The sequence below is a fragment of the Oncorhynchus clarkii genome, chromosome 28 (genome assembly GCF_045791955.1).
Source record: "Oncorhynchus clarkii lewisi isolate Uvic-CL-2024 chromosome 28, UVic_Ocla_1.0, whole genome shotgun sequence".
Taxonomy (NCBI): Eukaryota; Metazoa; Chordata; class Actinopteri; order Salmoniformes; family Salmonidae; genus Oncorhynchus; species Oncorhynchus clarkii.
Genome location: NC_092174.1, coordinates 21,894,986 through 21,909,721, shown reverse-complemented (window position 1 = coordinate 21,909,721; position 14,736 = coordinate 21,894,986). Strand labels below are relative to the sequence as shown.

Below are 14,736 nucleotides of genomic sequence, written 5' to 3'. Positions count from 1 at the left end.
ACGGTGTGTGTGAGAGAGAGAGAGAAGTAAAGACGGTGTGTGTGAGAGAGAGAGAGAAGTAAAGACGGTGTGTGTGAGAGAGAGAGAGAAGTAAAGACGGTGTGTGTGAGAGAGAGAGAGAAGTAAAGACGGTGTGTGTGTGAGAGAGAGAGAAGTAAAGACGGTGTGTGTGAGAGAGAGAGAGAAGTAAAGACGGTGTGTGTGAGAGAGAGAGAGAAGTAAAGACGGTGTGTGTGAGAGAGAGAGAGAGAGAAGTAAAGACGGTGTGTGTGAGAGAGAGAAGTAAAGACAGTGTGTGTGAGCGAGAGAGAGAGAAGTAAAGACTGTGTGTGTGTGAGCGAGAGAGAGAGAAGTAAAGACGGTGTGTGTGAGAGAGAGAGAGAAGTAAAGACTGTGTGTGTGAGAGAGAGAGAGAAGTAAAGACAGTGTGTGTGAGCGAGAGAGAGAGAAGTAAAGACAGTGTGTGTGAGAGAGAGAGAGAGAAGTAAAGACAGTGTGTGTGAGCGAGAGAGAGAGAAGTAAAGACTGTGTGTGTGAGAGAGAGAGAGAAGTAAAGACAGTGTGTGTGAGAGAGAGAGAGAAGTAAAGACGGTGTGTGTGAGAGAGAGAGAGAAGTAAAGATGGTGTGTGTGAGAGAGAGAGAGAAGTAAAGACTGTGTGTGTGAGAGAGAGAGAGAAGTAAAGACAGTGTGTGTGAGAGAGAGAGAGAAGTAAAGACAGTGTGTGTGAGAGAGAGAGAGAGAAGTAAAGACTGTGTGTGTGAGAGAGAGAGAGAAGTAAAGACAGTGTGTGTGAGAGAGAGAGAGAAGTAAAGACGGTGTGTGTGAGAGAGAGAGAGAAGTAAAGACAGTGTGTGTGAGAGAGAGAGAGAGAAGTAAAGACTGTGTGTGTGAGAGAGAGAGAGAAGTAAAGACAGTGTGTGTGAGCGAGAGAGAGAGAAGTAAAGACAGTGTGTGTGAGCGAGAGAGAGAGAAGTAAAGACTGTGTGTGTGAGAGAGAGAGAGAAGTAAAGACAGTGTGTGTGAGCGAGAGAGAGAAGTAAAGACAGTGTGTGTGTGAGAGAGAGAGAGAAGTAAAGACGGTGTGTGTGAGAGAGAGAGAAGTAAAGACGGTGTGTGTGAGAGAGAGAGAGAAGTAAAGACGGTGTGTGTGAGAGAGAGAGAGAAGTAAAGACAGTGTGTGTGAGAGAGAGAGAGAGAAGTAAAGACAGTGTGTGTGAGAGAGAGAGAGAGAGAAGTAAAGACGGTGTGTGTGAGAGAGAGAGAGAGAAGTAAAGACGGTGTGTGTGAGAGAGAGAGAGAAGTAAAGACGGTGTGTGTGAGAGAGAGAGAAGTAAAGACGGTGTGTATGTGAGAGAGAGAGAGAAGTAAAGACGGTGTGTGAGAGAGAGAGAGAGAAGTAAAGACGGTGTGTGTGAGAGAGAGAGAGAAGTAAAGACGGTGTGTATGTGAGAGAGAGAGAGAAGTAAAGACGGTGTGTGAGAGAGAGAGAGAGAAGTAAAGACGGTGTGTGTGAGAGAGAGAGAGAAGTAAAGACGGTGTGTGTGAGAGAGAGAGAGAAGTAAAGACAGTGTGTGAGAGAGAGAGAGAAGTAAAGACGGTGTGTGAGAGAGAGAGAGAGAAGTAAAGACGGTGTGTGTGAGAGAGAGAGAGAAGTAAAGACAGTGTGTGAGAGAGAGAGAGAGAAGTAAAGACGGTGTGTGTGAGAGAGAGAGAAGTAAAGACAGTGTGTGTGAGAGAGAGAGAGAAGTAAAGACGGTGTGAGGGGGAGAGAGAGAGAAGTAAAGACGGTGTGTGTGAGAGAGAGAGAAGTAAAGACAGTGTGTGAGAGAGAGAGAGAGAAGTAAAGACGGTGTGTGTGAGAGAGAGAGAGAGAAGTAAAGACAGTGTGTGTGAGAGAGAGAGAGAAGTAAAGACAGTGTGTGTGAGAGAGAGAGAGAGAAGTAAAGACAGTGTGTGTGAGCGAGAGAGAGAGAAGTAAAGACGGTGTGTGTGAGAGAGAGAGAAGTAAAGACGGTGTGTGTGAGAGAGAGAGAGAAGTAAAGACGGTGTGTGTGAGAGAGAGAGAGAAGTAAAGACAGTGTGTGAGAGAGAGAGAGAGAAGTAAAGACGGTGTGTGAGAGAGAGAGAGAAGTAAAGACGGTGTGAGGGGGAGAGAGAGAGAAGTAAAGACGGTGTGTGTGTGAGAGAGAGAGAAGTAAAGACGGTGTGTGTGAGAGAGAGAGAGAAGTAAAGACGGTGTGTGTGTGTGAGAGAGAGAAGTAAAGACGGTGTGTGTGTGAGAGAGAGAGAGAAAAAGTGAGATAAAAGGAGAGATCAAATAAATAATGAAAAAGGAGGATGAGCAATCAGTGTGGTTTAGAGCTGAAACACAGACCCCAGCTGACTTCCTGAGCAGCTGAAATAAAAGAGAAGAATCCTTAAGACAACAGTGTAGCCACGCGGGCTTCCTTCCTGACGTGACCAAGCTATGAGCCGTACAGGCCTGTCTCCATAAATCCCCGCTGATTTACGGGGAGCTGGGTGCCTAGCAGGGCCACAGTTAACCCCCACCAGCCAGGTCAGTCAGGACTGGGGTTAGCCACTGACCGACCCACCGCCTAGTCAGTCAGACGACAGGCCAGTAAGACTAGGCTAGATATCCCATCTAATGTCTGTCTGTCTGTCTGGGAGAATCAGGATTCAGAATCAGGATTCAGTTCCTCCCACATTGTATTCAAGACCACCTGAGTTTTGGGTTTAGATTTGAGGTTCAAATACTTGGTGATGATTCTGAACATTATCAGCTAGAGATTGTTGTGATATAAAAAGGAATGCAGTACAGTATGTAGGTCCATCTCCATACCTGGTTGTGTGACACCGGTTGCCAGGCAGATTGTTGTTTAATGATTTACTGGCCCGTACCTTTCCCTCTCCGTCCCCGTCACCATGATTGATGCAGATTTTCATGTTTGTCATTCCTGCCTTGTAGATCTGTCACCCAACTTGCAGTTATTCCACCGTTCTTCACATCCAATGTTCAAAAGAGCAACGTGCGCTGACAGCTGTTAAAACACACAGACAGTCGGAAAAGGAGGTGCTTTTTCTCGTTCAAAGAGCAGATGTCATCAGTGTGGTTATTATTCCCAGGGAAATATTACAAACTTTGGGAAACAGTTGCAGGAAAAGCAGACAATCACCGAGAGGATCGTCAAAGAGTAAGGATGATATTGATGATGGTGATAAGAATAGAAAATGCCCTAGATGAATAGAAATCCCTTTATATTTCAAATGCTGTAATCTCACAAGGCTCATGAATTTTTTTGTTTAGTTACAACAACCTCTATTAATTTCATTCTGGCAGGTGAAGACTTAAATAACCAAGGAGACATTGTCATCCCCACAAAAATTTGCTCCCTGCTCCCCCCTCCTCTTGCCCTGATCTCCTCCCCGCTCGCTCTCCTCTCCCTGTCACGGTCTAGTGGCGAGGTTAAGTTAAGTAAGAGTGTTCTAATAATTAGGCTGCAGCCCGGGTGCTCGTCTGTGTTACCCAGATGTTAAAAGGCTTGTCCTCTCATGTTGCCTCCCTGTCAGTCCCCCCCACCCCCCACCTCCTCTCCCGCCCAGCTCCTGGGTGATGTGGCCCTCTGGCCTCCATTTCTTTGTCTAGTCTCTTTCTGTCTCTCTCGTTGGGTGGTTGTTGGCAGTAGACAGCAGGTGTCTACCCACCACAACGCTGTGTTAAAGAGAAGAGCAGTGGGCTGTGCCATTGTCGCAGCACAATACAGATCAAGGATTAGCGCTTCCTGCCTGGGCTTTGTTGGATCGGCCACTTGAATTGGACACAGATTGGTGTGCGGCCTCCATTATTGAAACGAGCCGCTGGATCCACTGTTAGGGAAATGAACGGGGTGAAATTAGATGAGCGGCGCCACCCTCCTCCAAGGAACAGCTGGGTTCTCTGGACTAGTTAACAGCTCCTTGCAGTGCTCAGTTAAAGGAGGGACACATTGAACACAAGCCCACAACTGTTTTATCTGTTTTTCTCATATTGCCGAGCTAGAAAGAGAACTTGTTTCAGCTCCAGACAATATGAGAACATAAGTCTCAAAAGAAGGGACGATTGAAGTCGTAATGTAAAACAGGAATCTTTATATAGCTAGTAATATTGTGGTGGTATGTTTTCCCTGACAATGGGCTTTCACTTTTTTCTGTGTGTGTCTGTGTGCATGCTCGTTACTTATGCTGTGTGTGTGTGTGTGTGTGTGTGTGTGTGTGTGTGTGTGTGTGTGTGTGTGTGTGTGTGTGTGTGTGTGTGTGTGTGTGTGTGTGTGTGTGTGCGTGCGCCTCAGCAGTATGGGGGGCCCAGTCTCCATCCGTTCCACTTGGCCCCCTCCATTTCATCTCCCAGGCCCCGGGTCAGCTGCATTCCCATGGTCCAGATTCCAGCCCTGCGCTGATGTCACTCAGCCTCTATAAACCCCAGTGAAACCAGCCCGCTGAGTCCAGTAGAACCTCCACAGCTGGCACTCAGTTCCGTTCCTCCGTTACACAGGGGTCAGGCTGCTAGACAGGACACCAGGAGGGCAGAACACCCTGGAGGTCCAGTCCTCCACGCCCTCTTTCCTCTCCTCCCTGTATTAAACAGGTTGGGAACAGATTCTTTAGTTGTCACTGACTGACTCACAGTGTCCAGAGCTGTTGGGTTTATTTCTCCGGAGAGCCGGTATTCCACGGCCCTCGGCCTGCCCATGCTAATGCAGACGTATTGAAAGGTCTGTCCCCACCAGAACACTCTTAAAGAACCAGGGGCTGAAGCCGCGCTCCTGATAACAGGTCCCCCACCTAGAGCAAGGCTAGACAGACCCCCACGACAGCTGGCATGTAGTCTCTAGCACTTTTATTCCCTCTTCTCTTCTATCTTCATGTTTCCTATGTTCCTCTCCTTTCCTCATTTTCTTCCCTCCTTCCCTCTCTTTCTCCTCCCTCCCTGTCTTCTCGCTAGCTCTGCCCCCTTCTTTTCGTCTCTGTAATCTAATCTTCTCACAGTTTGTGGATGCAGTCTTCTGTGACAAGCTTGTTTCCAAAAAGCCCACTTGGCAAAAGGACACATATATGTTACGCCCTTAATTTGGAATAATTCATCGTCAAGTGATTGTGGCCTCTGAAGCGCTGCTGTGAGAGGCTGCGTTTGGGATCGTTACCTGTTTTAACACACGGTTGCACAATGTTTCACAGTGTTGCAGACTGGAGCTGTGCCACAATAGCACTCCTTTTTCAGACCATTACCTCACAACCACATGAAATGCACCTGTAGCTTTTGTTTCGGTAATATTTAGTCTTCACTGAAAATACACTGGAGTGGTTTTTCAGTAGGTAAATCTGGAGAAACAAAAACTAGAAAACGTAACAATTGGATGTATGGGTATACAGTAAATTACCAGCAAACTAAATAGGTATGTTTCAAACCGTTCAAGTGGGCATTTCCTTATTATTCACACCATCAGATGCAGAAACATTGTATAATCACAGTTTCAGCTGCTAATCACGGAACCACCATGAATAAAGTAAGGCCTCCATACTGCCACATGTTCAATCCAATCTGAATGGTCCTTCACACTGACCCACAATGCAGTGGTGCATTTGTGACAGGTGACGGCCATTAGGAAAGTGTTGCCATTCTCCCCCTAGCTACCTTCATGTCACTCACCCTCCGTCCAATCCTCCTCTCACTAGCCCCAATTAATTATTTATCAGCATGTATCATCTATTTACCTTTGTAATCCATCTGTCAGCAGGCCTATTGATTCAATCCTGCATTCTAATTGTGCGTCCTCTACTCAGCAGCTATCTCATATTGAAATCCAATAGCTGTCACCCACCCAGCCTCTCTCTGTATTAGTTACCCAGTCTCTATCTGTATTAGTTACCTAGCCTCTATCTGTATTAGTTACCTAGCCTCTATCTGTATTAGTTACCCAGCCTCTATCTGTATTAGTTACCTAGCCTCTATCTGTATTAGTTACCCAGCATCTCTCTGTATTAGTTACCCAGCCTCTCTCTGTATTAGTTACCTAGCCTCTATCTGTATTAGTTACCCAGCCTCTCTCTGTATTAGTTACCTAGCCTCTATCTGTATTAGTTACCTAGCCTCTATCTGTATTAGTTACCCAGCCTCTCTCTGTATTAGTTACCCAGTATCTCTCTGTATTAGTTACCCAGTCTCTATTTGTATTAGTTACCCAGCCTCTCTCTGTATTAGTTATCCAGCCTCTATCTGTATTAGTTACCCAGCCTCTATCTGTATTAGTTACCTAGCCTCTCTCTGTATTAGTTACCCAGCCTCTATCTGTATTAGTTACCCAGCCTCTATCTGTATTAGTTACCCAGCCTCTATCTGTATTAGTTACCCAGCCTCTATCTGTATTAGTTACCCAGCCTCTATCTGTATTAGTTACCCAGCCTCTCTCTGTATTAGTTACCCAGCCTCTCTCTGTATTAGTTACATAGTCTCTATCTGTATTAGTTACCCAGTCTCTATCTGTATTAGTTACCTAGTCTCTATCTGTATTAGTTACCCAGCCTCTATCTGTATTAGTTACCTAGACTCTATCTGTATTAGTTACCCAGCCTCTATCTGTATTAGTTACCCAGCCTCTATCTGTATTAGTTACCCAGCCTCTATCTGTATTAGTTACCCAGTCTCTATCTGTATGAGTTACCTAGTCTCTATCTGTCTTAGTTACCCAGCCTCTATCTGTCTGTAGCGGTGATTTTGTTAATCATTGGAGTCATAGTAGCTGTTCTAAAGTATTCTTAGGGCGGCAGAGAGTTAGAGAGTTGGGCCAGTAATGTTAGAGAGTTGGGCCAGTAATGTCACTGGTCTGTCGATGAGCCCTTGAGCCCTTGAGCAAAACACATTTCACTCACTGCACCTATCTGGTATATGTGACAATGAAACTTTTGTTTTTCTTGTTTTTTTCTGAAGGAAGATGAATTTCTCTACTCTCGTTCTATTCAGTTTCAATTCTTTAGTTCTTCTTTCTTTCATTCTTTTTTTCCTATATTTTTTCTTAGCTAGTTCTGTTGACATTGAGGTGTCGGGTAGAGATGTGTAGCAGGCTGTCTGTCTGGTCGTGTGGAGTGTACCACACCACATACCACACTACCCTGCACCACAGCACACCACACTGCACCACACCAAACCACACCGCCTGTCCGTGTCCAGGTGCCTGCAGCCGGTGCTTTTATAAGCCAGTAAATAGGTCCATAGGGGGGTAGTAACCAAGCAGCCGGGAGGAAATTGTTCAAGTAGGCACTTAACCAGCAGCCCCACCAGTCTCCCTCCCTCCCACTCTCTTATCATGATGGCTTATACTGTTGTTCTCAGTTGTCTTCTAACAAGGCTTTTGACATAATTGAATACAGTAGCCCTGCAGAGTGCCGATAAGTGTGTGCGTTTGCGTGTTTGAGTGTGTGTAAGCTATGTGCGTCTGTGTGTGTGGGAAGATGAATGACTACGTGTGTGCGAGCATTCGTACATGGGCGTGTGTGTATATAAATGTGTGTGTGTGTGTGCGTGATGTCTGCCTGTAGGGTTTATATATGCACATTGGTATACAGTACATGTAAACTTATTGCTCACTTCGTGCCCTCCTCCTTCTCTTAGTCTCCTGGGCTAATCAGAGGCTATGTGTGAGAGCCCAGCATGAGTAAACGCTGAAATGCAGCAATCAGTAAACACTCACTGAGCTAATGACATCAATCAATGGCCTTTTAAAACAGCAATTTGATAATTACAATCATCAATGCTCCCCGCAGTATTCATTACCAAGCAAGGACTGATCTCAATAGGGCCTCCCACCATTTCTCTCTCTCTCTTTCTCATCACTTCATCATGGGATTTTCCTGGTTAAATCAAGGTTAAAAAAATAAATCAAGTATTGTCAACTGGCCTGAGGTGTTTAGATAAAGCTTATAGAGATGGATTTAGACATGTTTTTGAATGATCCTGTTTTCTAATATTAAGATTAGGAGCATTATCTATGTTGACTCCTGTCGGGTTGTTAAATGCTAAACCCGCTGTTCAAATTGTGTGTTTGCATTTCTTATGTAAAAAAAGAGGGAAAGGGTTGTCAGTAGTACAACTAAATGTATTCAACCAAAATGTGTCTTGCACATTTAACCCCTCTGAATCAGAGAGGTGCGGGGGGCTGCCTTAATAGACAATTTATGGTTAAAAGGATTACTTAATCACAATGTAATATATTTGTCTTTAGTATCGTTTGGTCAGTTTCCAATAGTACACTACTGTTATTTCTCAACAACAACAAAAATGACTATTTAAAAAAACCTCTTTCATTTTGGGGTAAGAATTGATATAATACATTTACACATCTTAGTAACTCAAAGTGTGAGACAATTCCAATGGTTCATTTGGTGATGTGCAGCCTGGTGCAGACAGCAGGTTTGTTTTCATTATGATGGATTAGCAACGATTATTCCACAGCTGTAGAAAATCAATTTCATTCGTCACTTGTCTCTCCTTTCAAAATACTCTCTGAGATGAAACCATGGTGTCAGAAGTAGGAGGCACGATCCTTATGTTTCATCTTGTTCGGTGATCAGTGATTACGTTGTCTCGTCTGAGAGTCTCTGAGAGTCGTGATGCTTGTCGTTACTGCGGGGGCGCGGGGAAGTTTATTTATGTGACACATCAAAGGGAAACAGCGGCCGTTTGACTAACCTCTCAGCGTGGGGTCCACGTCTCAACCAGTGCCTCCCCCTTCCACCCCAACAATCAAAGATGAAAACTGCCCCTGGGTTGCTCCTCAGTGGGTCATTTTCATCACATTTGTTGTGTGTACCAGCCAGCCAAACAGAGACAATTTTGAGATATAGAGCTGAAAATTGTTGCTTTTGAAAATGACACCTGAAAGTGGTAAGTTGGGGGCTAATCTGGACTGGGGTCCTAGCTCGCTTCTCTTTATAGAGTGGTCCTGTTTGGCTACACGTGGCTGACTGTGGCTCTGTCTGAGTTAAGCCCTGTAACCCACCTGGCGCGGTGTAATCCTGTAGTCATGTCAGACTGTGGCAGGCTCCAGCACTCTGCGGGTTCCATTTCGATGTTGGATGTCTAATATCGCATCCCCGTGGTAAAATGCTCGGAATTCTGCCCTCCTGGAAGGGGGAGGGGGGGGGGGGCTGAAGGGTCGAGGAGTGGGGGGAGGGGGGAGATAGAAGGGAGGCAGGGGGCTTAGAGGAGCAGAAGAGAGAAAATGTGTCACTTCTCCCAAAGCAGGCACCCTTCTGACCTCCATTCAAAGATATATTGATTTTCCTGTGCTCCCTCCAAGAGGAGGAGTGGTGTGTGGTGGGAGAGATGGAGCGTCAGGAGCAACACAGTATGGCTCCTCTTCTCTACAAGTTAAACACAGATCCCTCGCTACCTCACTAGCAGAAAAATATAATAAGCTCAAAGACAAGACAGAATGTATAAAAGACAGCAACATCTCTGTGTGTACCAGTAGGAAGTGTGTGTGTGTGTGTGTGTGTGTGTGTGTGTGTGTGTGTGTGTGTGTGTGTGTGTGTGTGTGTGTGTGCGTGCGTGCGTGCATGCGTGTGTGTGTGTGTTTGTAGAAAGCCAGTGTTTCAATCTATTTCTGGCATATGGTGTTGTCTTGTTGTTCTCAGACAAGCAGATCCAAGCTCCTAGTTCAGAACTCCCTCTAGTTCTCTTTACTGGAATCCCTCCGATAGCCAGGCTGCAGGGAGCCGCCTGAGGAGATCCAAGGATCCTTCAGAAGAGGACAAAACAGAGCTAGCATGTAGAAACAAGTAGAGCCAAGGGGAAAGCGCTCCCAGCATCTCTCTCTCTCTCAGTGCTCCTGTCTTATTGGTCGTAAGCCCTCTCTCTCTTCTCTCTCTGACACTGGACAGGGACAGTGTAGCAGTAGGGGAGACTGATCCTGGTGAGGAAACTGTTTGTTTAGTACACCCCGACAAACCTGCCACCAATGACGCACAACGTTTTATAAAATGTTTCAATATTACAGTTTGTTTCTTTTAGATCTGTTGAGATTCTGTTCAATAATGTCAAGAAGAATGGAGGAATTCCATGATTTGCTTGCCAAAAGATAGTGGTTTCAGTGTTTTCCGTACACACTACATTAGGTTTTTTACAAATCAAATGGTAGTTGATACTGTGAAGCCTCATATAAACATTGTATAAATACCATTATTATAATACCCTGTTTTCCTTTAAAAGGGAGTGTAGCTAAGGCTCCTTAGCTCCTAAAGCTAAGGCCCACGGTGTGTCTTCCAAACAGATGTAAACCCAACGTTCACTTAGAAAAAAGACTGACTTTGCAGCAATGTCACAGCAACAAACATTATTGTATCATGATCAGTGGAGAGAAGAGGTCAGGTGTTCACTGGGAGGTGACCTTACACCGTGGTGTCCGTGGTAATGGCTGACTGCTGGGGCTGCTGGGGCAGAGCTGGACACGCCAGGTCGTCTCGGACATTGGCGGTTCACAGATAGCAGAGGGCATGCTGGGGAGAGGTCCTGCTGGGTTGTAGCCCACTGTCAGTGCTCTAGTTAAATGACCGCCAGCTCAGACCAGGTAATGATGATCTGATGGGATCTGAGAACATACTGTGATAATATGAAGTGAACACCGGTGCCCTGGGGGTTTTACTGAAAAAGCAAACAGAGAAGACAAAAGTGCATTTGAAAGTGAAATAGATGTAAAAGGGAGAAACTATGGGCCCGGCTGGTTTGAGTGTGGACTTTAATTTGTGTTGTACAGTGGACTGAGTGCATTCGTGTATACATGTGTGTGTGTTAATCTGACTTGTCCTCTGTGTTGGTAATGCTTGTAGCCCCCCAGGCCTCTTCCTCCTTTATTAATACTATTCCATCGATATGGCCGGCCATGTGGTTGGGGCTGTCTGGTTTTGGGTGTCCTGCAGCAGGCATCCATCATCCAGCCGACAGAGCCCCCCTGCCAGTCAATAACCCAACAGAATGCTAATGGTGACATTTAACCATGGCCTGACAAATTAACCAAGGATACTCAACAAGGGTTAAATATTCAGCATCCATTCCTAACCTCCTCAACTGGTCTGGCCTGGCTACACAACTGCCTACTGGTTTGTATAGGTGGAGCATGGGGCTGGAGCATGGAGTCCATAGAGATATAACAGTAAAGAGGGTAGAGGCCGAGCCAGGGGAAGTAGGGGTGCTGACGATGCTGCAGCACCCCATGATATTATATTGATTTTTATATTTATATTAAAATTCCACAAAATGATTGAACTAGGCTTTAATTATTCCTGTGTGAGCGGAGAGAAATAAAGGCTCCCATCGACAGCAGCCCCACCCCAAAACATCTTCCTGTGGCCATGGGTATAGGCATAAACCTTCAGGATTCTAACCTGGAATGTGCTGGATCCCATATAGATATGTAATTCTGGAGCGGTTATGTCATAAACCTTTGTAAGTCTAGCATTTGTTCTCTATGTTATATTTCATTCTATGATGAATCCCTTTAAAGCCAACCCACAGAGGGAGGGGATACTAGCCTTTCAGCTTGCCATTATACACTTGACCATAAAATAAGACATGTTAGCATGTTAGAGAGGGGTTAGTGGATAGTGATGATACATAGGCACGGTCCCAGTGTTCACCTTTAAGGATGGTCATGCAGTGGATTTCAAGGGGGTTATGTTCATGCACACACAGGGTTAGAGGAGCTGATCACTTCCCCCTCCTCCTCCTCTACTCTCTCTCTGATCACTTCCCCCTCCTCCTCCTCTACTCTCTCTCTGATCACTTCCCCCTCCTCCTCCTCTACTCTCTCTCTGATCACAGATGGCAAATGTGTCAGGAGGGAGAGGGTTGGTTACGATCAAAGCCCCCTCTTCCTCCCTGGACTAGTCCATGGCTAGGCCGAGGGTAGGATCAGGGATGGAGCAGCAGGCACTAAGTGTATCTTCCACATGAAAGTGTCCCTCGGCCTCCACTGTCCTCCCCTCCTCATAGCTAGACCAGCAGCCCAGCTCTCCTGCCCCCTCCCTTTTCCTTTTCTCTCTCTCTCCCTCCCTTTCTCTTTCTTTTTCAGCCTGTCCATCAGTGGCCTTATAAATAATTCATTGCTCTTTCCCTGATGCCTTGTCACCTTGCCTTCTTATTCGCCACCTTGTCTCCTTCCTCTCAGTTCCCCTCCTCTGTTCTCAGTGTAGTGGAACACCCCAGGAGCCCGCTTGTCCGGGACCACACACTCTCTCATCCTCACCCCCCTCTCCTCCACCTCCTCCTCCTCTTCTTCTTCCCTTTCTAGACTCCTGTCTCAGTCAATGGTCATTAAGTCAGAGATGGGGGTCCTGGTGGGCTCCATTTGTAGTCTGCTGTGTTTGTGGCTGGTAATTAATAGCATGCCCTTTTAACTGGACAGTTCCTTCTAGGTTCATGTTGTTTTCTACCAAGGGCTCTGGGATTGGGAGGGTGGCAACGGCTTTTTCTTTGATCTCCGCATTCCTTATCATATTTTGACTTCCTGTTCAGTGGGGAGATGTTGTGTATGGATCAGCTTTAAGAGGTGTGGCTTGTTTCTTTAATATTCTCCTCTCGGATGCCTGTAAGGAGGGAGAGTTGAGTTGTCCTTTTTGAACTTCTCGGGTGTTGAAGAAGTCACTTGATTTAATGCAAAGCGCTCCATAGATGAAGGCAAATCGAACTTCATTGCCCTCTGGAGAGCCTTGTGGCTACCAGGCTGTGCAGCACTGTGCTCTCTGCAGGCAGGCAGGCAGGCAGGCACACAGGCAGGCACACAGACCTGCAGCAGGCTGGAAAAATAGAGGGAGAAGTTGTTTCCCCACTAATTTTACTGAGCAGAACCTCAGACTTCCTGAACATTCTCCTCCCCTCGCTCCTCACGTCTCCTCTTGTCCTCCCAAGGGGCAGCTCTCTGCAAGAGAACATTGGAAAACACTGAAAGCAAAGCAATCGGAGAGCTTTAATCTAGTCACTAATCCATCTCTTCTCTCAACAATTAAACACTGAATTAGAATCAGAATTAGTTCAGAACTTCTAAACATCAAAATATAAGTTTGCATTGCAACCCATTAATCATATGAATGCTTAATGTTTCCCTCTGTAGAGTTTAGTGTAGTAATAATTGGATAGTGGGCATCAGAGGGCTGTGTCCTGGCTGATGCAGTAGGGCTGGCGGTGGAGCACTTGGGCAGGACCCATGGGACATTGATATGCATCACATGGAGGTGTGTGTGTGTGTGTGCGTGTGCGTGTGTGTGTGAGAGAGACAGGTGGGACAACCCATACTCTGGGATGCATACAGTAAGCAGGACTACTCGTTGTGTGTCCCTTCGAGCATATGTTTGTCCACCAAGCCCTCGCCGGCTCCACGACCTCAGATGGGTCTGTCTGTGTTACTCACAGCAATCTTGTCAGGCGACTAAAAAAATGTCCCCTTCACTTTCGCAGCCAGCCACACAACTGCTATTCTTTATTCAGCTGAGGCCCTGCTCGGTTAGTGGAAAATCAGCAGCGGCGCCCCGGCCCATAAGAAGCAGATCAATCAGGGAGCTGGGTGATGAATTAGAGGTATCAGCAGCATGGAGGATGCTAAATTGAGCCGGCAGGATGCCACTCTGCTGCTGGCTTGCTCTGGGGAGCAGGGAGCTGACACCATACAGACACAGCCTGAGTTGTCCTTGTATACCCCCCCATCCCCTCCATGCCGCTAGCCGCTTCCCTCCTCTGTACACACCCACAGATTGTCTCTCGCTCACAAAAACAAATACACAGATTTAGACATACACACATAAAACACAGACACACAAACACAACACAAATGTCTGATGTCAAGTACAAAGTCCTTTCAAAAGAAGTTGGAAGAGGCCAGACTGAGCATTTGTAGAAGTTTCTATAAGGGTCTAACAAAACAGAATGACAATAACAGTAGTTCACCTATTTATTTGATAGCATCCTGTCACGACCGTCGGAAGAAGTGGACCAAAGCGCAGGGTGGTGAGCGTATATTTTTGTTTATTTGAATGAATGTCGCCAACAAAACAAGAAACGACCGTGAAGCTTCCAATGGCTATAGTGCCACTAACAAAGATAACTACCCACACTGAAAGGAGGGAAAAGTCTGATTCCCAATCAGAGACAATGATAGACAGCTGTCACTGATTTAGAACCATACCCTGCCAAAACATAGAAATAAAGAAACATAGAAAACAAAACATAGAATGCCCACCCCACATCACACCCTGACCTAACCAAATAGAGAAATAAAACGTCTCTCTAAGGTCAGGGCGTGACAGTACCCCCCCCCCCCCCCCCCCAAAGGTGAGGGCTTCTTGCCATGGATCATCACTGGAGGCTTTGTGCCATGGATCATCACTGGAAGCTTCATGCCATGGATCATCACTGGAGGCTTCTTGCCATGGATCATCACTGGAGGCTTCTTGCCAAGGATCATCACTGGGTTGGAGAGACACACAGGAGGCCTGTCTCTGGGAGAAGGCACAGGACTCACACGGCTGGGAAGACATACAGGAGGCCTGGCTTTGGGAGCGGGCACAGGATACACTGGGCCGTGGCACTGGAGGTCTGACAGCGTAGAGCCTGCACAACCCGTCCTGGCTGGATGGTTACTTTGGCCCGCAGGCACAGGATACACTGGGCCGTGGAGGCGCACTGGAGGTCTGAGAGCGTAGAGCCTGCACA

At 46.4% G+C, this 14,736-nt stretch overlaps 1 protein-coding gene across 2 annotated transcripts in view; it reads left to right on the top strand.

Moving 5' to 3' along the window:
• Positions 1–14,736, top strand: part of LOC139386586 (E3 ubiquitin-protein ligase RNF220-like) — a 164,650-nt gene that overhangs the window by 13,632 nt on the left and 136,282 nt on the right. The window lies entirely within an intron of this gene.